Here is a 12,270-nt window from a genome sequence, read left to right on the forward strand (position 1 = left end):
CCTACCTGGCTACGCCCATGGGTAGGAGGGTCGTAAACGCTATAGCGGGTGCAGGTTCCGGAAGTACATAGGCCACCATTAAAGCTAGCTTAAGTGAAAGAAAAAATCGAATATTACCCATAGCTTTTACACAACTTGAAGGAGCAGCAGTTTGCGCTTCCCCCAAGCGGATAGCTTTTTGTGAGAAGCTATTTCAGCTTTGGCAACATTTTTTTGTTGATATTTCTGAGACCACGATTTGAACCTGTCTTCTGCAAAGGAAATTGCCCGTGAAACCACCTCTGGCATATTTCCTTTAAAGAATGTTGAATATTAAGACTTTTATAACGGCCCGGTTTTGAGGCAAGCTCCGGGTAGCTTATTTAAACACCACAAAGCCATGCATACTATGTATAATATATATAAAATTAAAAGTAACACTACTCAGTAAGCATTATTATTACATTATTAACAATTCTCTCGACAGACGGCGATGTAAACTTGTTGATATTGGCCAAAATTTCCAATCGTTGTTTGTGCCTGGATCAGCACCTTGAACCGTTCTGCTCCCATCCACGGACGATAAATCTATTTCTGATGCGTATGCCCGAGGCGGCTCCATCCGAACTCTTCAGTTGCGCATGCATACTGTTTTCTAAGCCTACCGTTAGTAGTGCTTGACTATAATGATTGAAAGATTTGCTCATGTAGGCAGAGCTAAGTAGCCGCTACAACAACAAGAGCAACTATATACATTGTTACATAAACAAACAAAATTTGACAAATGAAATGAAATGAACGGCAAAAGGTTAAACGAGAAATTGTGCAAAAATGTGCAAATATGCCAAATGAAAGTGTAAAAGTCAAATTAACCCTAATAAGGGATAAAGTATTAAGGAAGTAGAGACACGTTAAACAATAAAAAGGGAGTGAATATTGAAGGCATAGAGGAGCACGCAAAATTTACATAACTTGGGTTAAACTCTATTTGTTTTTGCGTTACATGTAAATGTCATGTAAGTTTTAAAACGTCTGGGGTAGTAGAATAAAACAAAAAAAAAGGTGGAGTGGACGCATGGACGAAAGCTGAAACCTTTTTGAATTTTCGCAAATTAGCAATGCCAACTGACCAACGCATGAGCCCTTAGAAGGGATTTTTATTTGTTTTTTCTTTGAGGGGGGGTGGGGGGCGCGAATGTTGCCAGACAACGTGCGAAATGAATAAAACACGAGTAAAATTAAAAAAAAAAAAAAAACAAGAAAACAATACTAATTAATTTGGGGTTGCTGATTAGGTGGATTTGTTGTTTACACGTCGATCGGTATGTAATTACATACTAAGAGCTCGTTTATTGTTGGTGGAGGAATTCAGACGTCTATACTTACATTCGCCTTAGTTTGATTTTACCATGCAATATCACAAAAAAAATAAAAATTTTTTAACAATTGAATAAAGTTTCGTGACACTAGCCGTTTTCGAGCATTTTTTACTGAATACCCCTATCACAAAATCATGCCAAATTCAGCTCACGCTGAAGCTATTTTTTATTTTTATAGAACTCGCTGCAGCGCTTTCCCCTTTGTACTCTCGATTTGCTGCCCCGCTTGTATGTAAGCTCTTTGTCCACTACATTTTCACACTTCACAAATGAACTTTTAACTTCCAAATGATTTCACTCCTGAATGAGTGAGCAAGGCACATCATGCTGTGTCAATTCATATATTTGCACAACAAAAATCAGTTGAAGCACATGTTGAGGGTATAAATAGAGGCACATGCTTGCATTTGAGGGCATTCCTCCTAGCGGCTATAGCCTTAACTGTGAACTTATTAAGTAAGAAAATCAAAACTATTAAAAAATTCAATGAACACAAACATACTCACACACATACATACAAATAAGCACACACTTATGTACATTTATAGAAAACAATTCGATTAAAATTACATTTTCATTGTGTTGCGACGCGCTCAGCATGATTCCTATTAGAGTGGAATCCTTTCGATTTGCAATTGTAGCATTAAACAAAAAAAATCAATTCACATAGAAATACAAAAAAAGAGAAACTAAATAAGAATGCGTGTAAAGGACACGGGTGGCCTTCGAAATATGGTCTGCGCTGACTGACACCCCTTTTTTGCATGTGACGCCGCAAACGCCACATACACGTATACATATGTATGTATATCCAGTACGTGCACTCTACAGCAAGGATACAAAGGCGACTTTGGTATTCAGCTGCAAAAAAGGAAGCCACATTGCGGGCTCGCGTTCTTTGGCCACAATCGAGGTCTACCCCAGTTCCACGTTGTACATGAAAAGCAAAAATGTGTGAATGCCAAAGGACACACAATTTGCTTTTATTGAATGAATGTAATACAAAGCTTAATTTTATTTTATTTGTATAGGACAAAGAACCGCGCTAAACAAGTCCACTTTTAAAAAAGTCTTTAGCGAAAATTGACATTTTGTTATTATTATTTCTTGCAATTGCTATAGCGGAAGAAACCCATTTTTTGATTGCTTAAGTCTACTGAAATAATGCTGAAAACTTATAAAAAAAAAACCAACAAACAACAGTTAATTTTTAAGGAAAAGATACAACCGACTTCAATGCTTATAAAAAAATTTAGGAGTAGGTATCGTTAATTTCTTCATGATCCAATAATCAACCTCAACAAGGCAGCTTCTACAGAGAGTACTTGTTGGTATTCACCATTGTTGAAGCATTGGTGCTATAGCACAGATTCCTGTGATGACACCGGTAAGGACTCTTACTGTAGACCTCTTCAGTTTCAGTACGTCCCTTATCTTTTTCCTACCAAGTCGCCGCCATAACATTCTTGGGATCTCACAGTCTTCCTGTTTTTTCCACAAGTCCTAAGTCGCGGCCACGGTGGATTCATCAATTTTCCTAAAGTGATGACTAAACGCTGGTAGTACGGAGCTATCTGCTTCTTCTATTCACATCACTGTGCCGTATCTCATCAGCCGACTCATTTCCTTCAATATTTTGCTATATTCGGGAACCCGAAACAGAGTGACAGAGTTGATAGGGCTTCAGTGACGCCAGCGTGGTGCGACATTTCCATACAATTCATACGATTTCACTCTTTTAGATCCAATAGGATCTTCAGCGCTGCTTGACTATCGATAAAGATAGTAGCTTTATCTTCTGGAGCCCTATTAGTCGGTTAAGACGTCGATACACCTTAACCGACTTCAATCAGGACCAAAAAATTAATTTAAATTTTTTGAGGCTCATCTGAACTTTGCCCCCTGAGCGACACGCCTCGACCGTCTCCAATCGGGACCAAAATTTATATATGATATCTTCGACTATAGTAGCATCGACGTGGGGGTTGAGGTTTAGGAAATCTCATGTAAAAATTTACTTCCTACATTTAAGGACCACCCTAGTGTTCATATCCAGTTAACTAGCTGTAGGCTACATTTGAACAGTCGGGCCTCAAGAGCACAGTAGAGAGGCGGATGCAGTCATGGGTGCTTCTGGGTCTTAAAAATTCGCATCTCTAGAAGTTTTAGGAGTCTTGACCGAACAGACTTTATAACTATCTGCCAGAGAAAAATATATGGGCAATACTCTACGTTTTTCTGATTTTTGGTATTTTTATTGATTTTCATGATGGCCAAGGCTGTCGCCAGCGGGAAATAAGTTGAAAGGAATTACTAACAAAGTGAAGTGTTTCCACATTTTTCGCCTCTTCTTATCCAAAAGCCTGGTTATGCCTCATACATTGGCCCTTGGACTAAAACCTTGGAAAAGTTAAATTGTAGATTTTTATATAGAACATTGTTAATCTAACCAAGACTTAAAAAAAACCCCTCATATTTCACTTGTTAGACCAAAACATAGACAGGAATACCCTTAGTTTTTTCTCAAATTGGTACTAATTTGCGAACCCTTGCGAAAAATTTCGAGATTTCCACAATGTTTGCCCATGAATATGGTGCATGTTTTAACCATTTCATGCCCGAATTAAAGTGGGTGGGGCTAAAACTTTTCTTATGGCATATTTTTTTTGGTTGAGCCTTAGATTTGAACTGGTATAAATTTCAAACGTCTATGATTATTGGTTTGACCATTATGAAATGTTGCTTATACATTTTTACAAAGTTTTATTTAAAAAACTAAAAACAATTTTTAAGACTTGAAGTTTTAATTTCATTTTATTTAATAAATTTTATAAACTAAAACTTTTTGTTTAAAAAAATATTTAGTCTATCATGTGTATTTTTTCAAATGTTGCAGTACTACTATTAGCCACATTTATGTTGCGCATAAGTAGTCACAATGAAAATACTCTAAAAACTAATTTATTTCATAATTATGGCATAAAATTCAGCTCTTTTCTTCACGACATTCCGAACTGTCATTCAAAGAAAACCGTTCTAAAAAATATCTCAAACAACAAGATTAATAAAACAAAATTACTATGTTGCCTATGGGAAAATAAAGCTTTTTAAAGTGTTTTTTTTTTTTAATTTTTTTTCATTTTTGGCCCACCATAAAATGAATTTAATGTATAAGGAATAGTTTTATTTGTGTTTTCATGTAATAAGCCAGAAGCAATAGCCCTGAATTCCCACTATTATTTGCTGGAATTGTCCAGAATTCCAATTTAAAAAATCTTTGATAAAAAAATTTCGATGGAAAGAAAAAGTGAAGTATTTTTTGTTAAAGAGGAAGTGTTTCAAAAAGAACGCAGTGCAACATTTTGATTGAAGTGAAAACGATAGCCCTGTTACCCATAAGAGTATATACATATGTATGTATGTATCTACTATCAACAACTAATGTCTACAGTGCCCAAATTTTATTGGCAGTCACCTCCAAATCTAAACTAATTCCAAATTGAAATGCTGCATTGATTCCATCATTCAAATATGTACGCGCTTATATAGTAATAAATCCGCTTATCCTGCTCAACTTTAAGTCAAATTTAGCTGACAACATTGACACTAAATAGTAATGGGATACCGGAAAATATTGAAAAACTCACCCGCACGCAACTACAGGAGACGGTTGGCACACAAGCGACAACACTAGGTACATCCAGACGCACCAACAAATGGGCCAAGCTAGTGAGTTAAGTGATGCATACATATGTACTATGCACATTAGAGTGGTCCAAAAATTACTATGAAAAAGTAAAGTCGGAATTATATTCCCCTAGGATTGTTCTATACCGACATTTTTTGTGATTTGAAATCAAAAAATATTAAGCGGAAGCTCAAAGTTTTGCATGCATTTTATATGAGAAAAAAACTATTTTTTGTTGAAATGGTATAGAGTTCTTGAAAATCAATATTTTTCGATCGGAAAACTTTGCTTTGCTGCAATTGTTTATTTAACCATTTTTGAATATTAGATATTTTTTAAAGGACCCATAAAATCCCCAAAAGTTCAATGGGGAACCCATAAAAATCGTTAGTATAAAAAAAACAATAATTCGGTATTATTGGAAGCCTCCTGAAGAGAAACAGAGTCTTCTGAGTGAAAATATTGATTTTCAAGAATTCGTTAACGGTCTAATAATTTTTTCCCATATAAAATTCATGGAAAACTTTAGTTGTTTATTTCAAATAAAAAAATAAAAAACAGGATTATACTATTTTTCGGTATAGAACACTCCTAGGCGGTGAGTGCATTAAAATTTTTACTTTACTTTTTTATGGACCACCCTAATGAACATCCATATGTACATATGTACATGCATTTGTGAGAATTCCTATACTTCTACAGTCGCATCGATAAATTGAATGAAAAACAAGGATAAATTAAATGAAATAAAAGTGTGGCATATTGAACACCATATGCTGCTGTAACGCATTGCCGGCACGGACCCGAATATCTAGTACGAATTACTGCAACAACTACACTAACTCTGCTGTGTGCGTATTGGCCAGCTACCAGAATGAAGACATCCTGTGGCCGCCTGTTTATAGTCGCATGCCCAGAAAGGATATCAAAATAAAAACTGAGATCAAGAGCAAAGCGAAAAAAATGAAGCAATAAGGAAGATGAAGAAGCAAAGCAAAAGTACTGGCTATGAGTGATTTCAATCGCTTTGTTTTATATCATTTTTTGCGCCTTTCGTCTGCGTAGCAGCTGACTGTGGATTTGAACAAAAAATAAAAAGGAATTTAGTGCAGATAGAAAAGATAAAATGTAGGAAAAGAAGTGCAGTAAAGAAGATACTGTATATAAGTAGACTAATAAATTAGTATCAAGCGCCTACAATCTGGCAATAAATTTTGTGAAAATCTTTACGACAAGAACAATTGGCCTCAATCAAAATAGAGTTGTTGGAGCAAAAGTGACAACTTAAACAATGACACTAAGGCCACTGGATTCTTTGTTTACTTAGTACTAGAACCAGCTGTTTAGGAGAATTGATGTAGATACATATGGATGTAAAATAGTAAATAAAAGTTGTGTTCATAGTTCATAATTACGTACGTAAAGATTTCGCGACAATTGGGTTCATCTTTCCGATGCATTTGTTAATTCAGAGAAACTTTTTTTAAATTAAAATAACTTGCTATAAGAACAAACTAGAAAAGGTCCTTGATCTGTCCAAATTCTGTCAAAGCCAAAGCTTAAATGAAGAAAGCCGTTTGCCCGAATAGCAAGAGGTATTTATGCCCAACTAGTAGGTAACTTTCCTAGGTAGTTCGTACGCATCAAAATTGCATTTTGAAGTTTAGTTAAAGTGGCTGTCCTCATCTAGATCCCACATGGGGCGCACTGATGCCTGTTGGGCTCGTTGTGATACCCTTTTTTGATCGAGGCGCACGTGCAAGAGGCGTCTTTCTGGAAACAGCTTATTTGAATGTGCATATTTTAAAGACTCTCGCAGCAATGCATTCTCTCCTAATTATGCCTCCATAGGCTGGTGGCTTAAAACCTTGCCGTTTTACGCCAAAGGTTGGTTCTGATGAATGATAGCGGCCTCAGGGTCGCTTATGGGTTGGATCCTACTCCATATACCAATGAAAGTTTCTGATAATACTCTTCACAAAAAGACGCAATACAAAGGAATTCGAGAAAATAACCAGGTCTCGGAATTCGCAAGTCTTCCGACACTATACTAAAGGAAACTTGCTTTGAAAATAAATTCCTGGTCAGAATTTCAGACCGAAAGGTTTTTACCAAATGGCGTACTTGAATTGGATCCCAGTAATGTACACTGTTATACAGACGAATCAAAGATGGAGGGCAGAGCAGGGGCAGATGTCTTTGGACATAGCATCAAACTTTTTATTGTAATGGCTATTTGGTTCACGGTCTTTCAGGCTGAGGCACTTATCCTTCTTCTTTTTTAGCACTAAAGCTGTTATTGGTTTGTGCCGAGACCAAGGCCGAGGTACTAGTAATCTCAGCTTGTCACAGATTGAAACTTAAAAAGGGGTTGAAAGGCGTGTTTATAGCTATCTTTTCACACAGCCAGGTGGCCAGAAGGCCCCTATTCAATAGGAAGAGCTATGATGAAAACTTTACGAGGTAAATTCATCCTCTCAATTCGTCGGCCTTGATTTTTTTTTGACGTTTGCAAGCATTTTAAAATCATATAAAATTAAAATTAAAAAAAGAAATTGTTTACAATTGTTGTTGCTCATGGCAGGAACGATTCAAGGCTCGTAAATGAGGGATTTGACACTCTCCAACTCTTGGCGGCATGGAATACGGCATTACTATGCTGGGTACCAGGATACTGCGGGATCTTAGGTAACAAGGTCGCCGACGAACTGACTAGGGAAGGCTCAACATTTTGTGCATGATAAAAAAATGTAGAACCGTTCTCTCAATCCGTCGGCCATGATTTTTTTGGGAAGTTTGCCTGAATTTTAAAACCATATAAAATTCAAAAAAAAACTAAATTGTTTAAAATTTTTGTTGCTTTAAAATTAAATTGCTTGGAAACGTCAAGAATTTTAAAAATTTCCTCTCAGCCGTTCTATCTTACTCAAGGCACATTAAACAGGTAGTATCAGTAGAGCAAAAACAACATTTACGTGTATTTTGTTGTTGCTTCTGGTATCGAAAGTGTCAAAAACTGTTCTGAATTTTTTCTTCTAAATCAAAGCGTGCCATGTGAAATACAAAAAATTATAAAAAATAAAAAATTGAAATTGGAAAAAATAAAAATTGATGCAAGTAAATTTGTTTGCTTCTCGAAGCATTGATCCATCCTTTGCAAGGCCCAGTAATCAGCGGTCGTGCTGCCGAGTTGGGCGAACGTTCCAAAAGCTGCTATTCAATCGCTTGTTTTGTATGGAAAAAGGTTTCACAAGCAAATGGATTTTAACAACTTATAATTTTCGTGAGAAAAAATTCAAAATATTTGACATTTTAGAGACCAAATAATTTGAAAATAAATCAAATCAGCTGCTCTACTGATACTACCTGTTCAATGTACCTTGATCTTACTATATTTTTATCATGGTTTTGTGAGCACAGTTGGTTCTCGCCGAGACTCATAATCGAAACATGGGTAAACTCAGAACGCAGCAAGAACTGGAGAGAGGTAGGGGCCTTAGACAGGCTAGTGTTCTTGGTTATCCTTTTGCCAGGAAAGTGAAAAATCTTTTAAATAGAGTCAACATCAAGTTCCTTATCGGTTACCTAATTGGTTCACAGATACGGACTAAGAACTATTATAGGGATACAAAAGACTTGTCTCCCGATTCACCCCCCCCCCACAACACTGAACGAACTACCATGATTAGCATCACAGCTAAGTAAAACAATATTAGCCTAATTCGTTCGCAAGCCCAGGTGGAGGAGAAGGACAACCATCTGAAAGAAGCAAATGAGCTCTGCCGCTGGCACTATGTTAAAATGGTGCTGGATGGAAAAAAGCCCCAAATATTGTTAATAGGCATGTCTACACTGAGGGAAATAATGCATAGTAAAAATGAATACTTTATATTTGATTATCGTTCAAAAATATTCGTATTTAAAAATAATATTTTCATACAAAATTTATTACGCACGTATTTGACTGTTCACATCTGAGTATGGATATGTAAGTGTACATACGCACCCCAAGCATGCAGAGCGTGGCTCTGAGAGCGATGACAACACACTCATACCCTGTAGGGAAACCCCGAACTGGTGAACCAAATTTGTAGTTCCGTACTAGATCTTTATCGCCAAAAACGAACCAGTCCGATAGTAACTAGATCGCCCCCAGTTCAAAAGCAGCAATATGTGGTAATTTTAAAAAACAATTTTAGAGATCTATATCTAAAATGACGAATTTATAACTGGTTCAAAACTATAGAAAAAGGGATGCAGAACGAACTAAATCTCATCTGGCGAATTTTGAACTAGAAACTACTGAAAAAGGGAGGCAGCGGGGGCTTGTTTACTTTAAATAGATTTTTGCTTGGCGGGTTTCTGGTTCAACTACGCTTTCAGTCTGTACGTCGCAGATGCTTTTTCATAGTTTGGTAATACAAAACTAAAATTTGTGTTAACATCTTAACATTTTGGGAGCTTCTGGAATATAATCAATAACAGTCAGCACCTCTGCAAATTCAGCTACATCCAAAGGTATATAAACGTGTTTTCAAATGCAAAATTTAATTTACATTCATTCAAACAAATTTGATTTCAGATTGAAAATACATTTCTCTGCAAATAATTAAAAATTGCTACCATGGTAACCCAAAAAGAAAACATCTTGTTACTTTTTTTGTTCACAACTGGTTCTGAACTATAGAAAATGGGGTGCAAAGCGAACTAGATCCCATATGTCGAATTTAGGGCTGGTTCGGAACTATAGAAAAGGTAATGCAGCGGGCGAATTCCACTGCAGGCAACATGCGAATTAAACTTTTTTTTTTAGTTTTCGTCTTGATTATTCACTTCATGGATGCTTTTTCAGTACGAACGCGGTCATTTTAATATGCGCGTAATTGAATTGAATATTTACCAATATACAGTACTTTCGTTGACGTTTATAGTAAGATCAATTACGTTTCTATTTGATTTTAATATTTTTTTCCCTCAGTGTAGAATCTAAGCAACTACTTAGTTGGCTATTTCGAGACATTTCGAAACATGGACTTTCTGCTACACTCAGACAACTGTTGACGTCATGTGTAAATTTGAAAACCGCGCAAACCTTGACTAGACAAGGTGAATTCTTCAAATCTCACATTATGTCCGTTAACCATGACCATATACATACACATACTAGTGTATATTGTACTAGCACACACTCCCTTAACAAATCTGAAATTGGATCCAAACAAAATTTCCTATTCTCAATTTGCGTCAATCCAATTCTCAATTATCACGATTTTTCTCGCTCGCACGCTGAATAACATTTCTATTAGCGATATTTATATAATCTGGTAACAAAGGCAATTTTGCCTGAAAACAAACGGAACTCCAATTCGCTTACTACTTTTTCTTCATTCAACACCAGCTTAGCTTAAAGTATAAATAAAATTAAATTCAAATTACTGGCAACAAAGCGTCTCAAATTCTGTGCATAACTAGAAAATAAGGCGTACAAATGCCAAATAAATATATCCAATTACTCACTTTATTAATGAGTAGGTGTTGATGATCGCGAGCAACAACAAATAACAAAAGTGGCAGCGCCATATTACATTGCTACTGCCACTCCTGTTTACTCAAATTGCAGCAAATATATTTGTTCGCTCTCGAATTCTCTAACACACAAATGTACAATGCTGTAAGCGAGCACCTACGCCTCTTGTCAAAACATATGTAAACAGAGTGGAAAGCGGCCAAAGCGTGTAAACAAATAGGATGTAATGAGCAGTAAAAGGATACGCGCTGATCTATGTAGTTCAAGTGCTGATGATTCCTGGTAGGATCGCACTGCTTATGCTCTGCCATTTGGCAGCCGGAAAATTGCGCCAGAAGATTGTAAAATGCTGTTGCTTCCCGGAAAAATTGTTCGCAAGATTACGAAGTGTAAAAGGAGATTAAAAAAAAAAAAAAAAAAAATGTGGCATATGTTTGAGTTTCCGCCAGTGCTGCTTTTGACGTCTCAATTACGTTTCCTTTTTTTTTGTTTGAATTCAGCGCAATTGCTCAACACTTTGGTCAGCAAGTAAAGTGTTTACTGGAAGTGAATTAATTGGCATAAAATACTTGCGTGTTAGTTGTGTGTTTTCATTTTTTTTTTGTTTTTTTTTTTTAAATATTGTATAAAGAAGTGGCCTTGCTGCAATAATTTATGTTTTGACAAATGTTTTCACTGTTTATACTCCACTTTACTCCTGCTTTAATTACATACATATCTAAATCTTCCTTGTTTGCTGTGCGATAAATCAGCGCAAAGTGGCTTAGGAAATTTGGGTGCGACATTTTGGTTATGTTTCGAGTGGCTACTGGCGCCAAGTCTTCTTTACTTTCTATGGAAATCCTAATTTGAAAAAACAAAACTACTTACAATCTCTTAATCCCAAAGTGAAGAAGTTAGTGTACTTCGGCGCTGTAGCAGGTTAAGCGGAGAAGGACGCTGTTTCCGAATGTCAAGAAGAAGGTTACGTAATTGGGTAAAATTGAAAACCGACGTGATTTTTTTACCGACTTCAAAAATGGAGGAAGGTTATCAATTCATCGGAAAATTTTTCTGTATGCATGTTACCGGATAACTTTGGATAATGCCATCCGTTTGCGATAATTATTATTTTTTTATCGGAAAGGTGGTCCCATAGTAATGTGGCTTGGTTCCAATCATTAGCTCATTAAAAAATTAACGGTATTCCCAAATTCTTACATGTGGATTGAAGTCGGTTGTATTTTTTGCTTAAAAATTGTTTTATTAAACTAATATTAGAGGGATAGTATAGATAGATTGGTTATACATATGCATATACATAAGGGTGGTCCAACAAGAAAAGTAAATTCGGATTTTTAATGCTCACCCCTGGGATTATTCTATACTGAAAAAAATATGCCCATGTGTTTTTATCTTGAAATCAAAAAATATTTAGATGTCGCTCAAAGTGTGTGTGTGTTTTATGTGTTTTGTATTGGAACATAACAAGTTTGGGTTTCCCATCGCATTTTTGAGGTTTTCAGGGGTCCTATAAAATATAGCTAGTAATAGGAAATAGTTAGGTAAACAATTGGGTATTGTTATTGGAAGTCTCCTGAAGAGAAACGAAGTTTCCCTATCGAAAAATTTTGTTTTTCAAGAATTCCATACCATCTCTACGACACACCTATCCTCAATCAAAAAGAAGTTAAACGAAAATGCCTAATGAAATGGTT

This window comes from Rhagoletis pomonella, unplaced genomic scaffold, assembly GCF_013731165.1.
Source record: "Rhagoletis pomonella isolate Grant_MI unplaced genomic scaffold, Rhpom_1.0 Rhpom_scaffold_00002, whole genome shotgun sequence".
NCBI classification, from domain to species: domain Eukaryota; kingdom Metazoa; phylum Arthropoda; class Insecta; order Diptera; family Tephritidae; genus Rhagoletis; species Rhagoletis pomonella.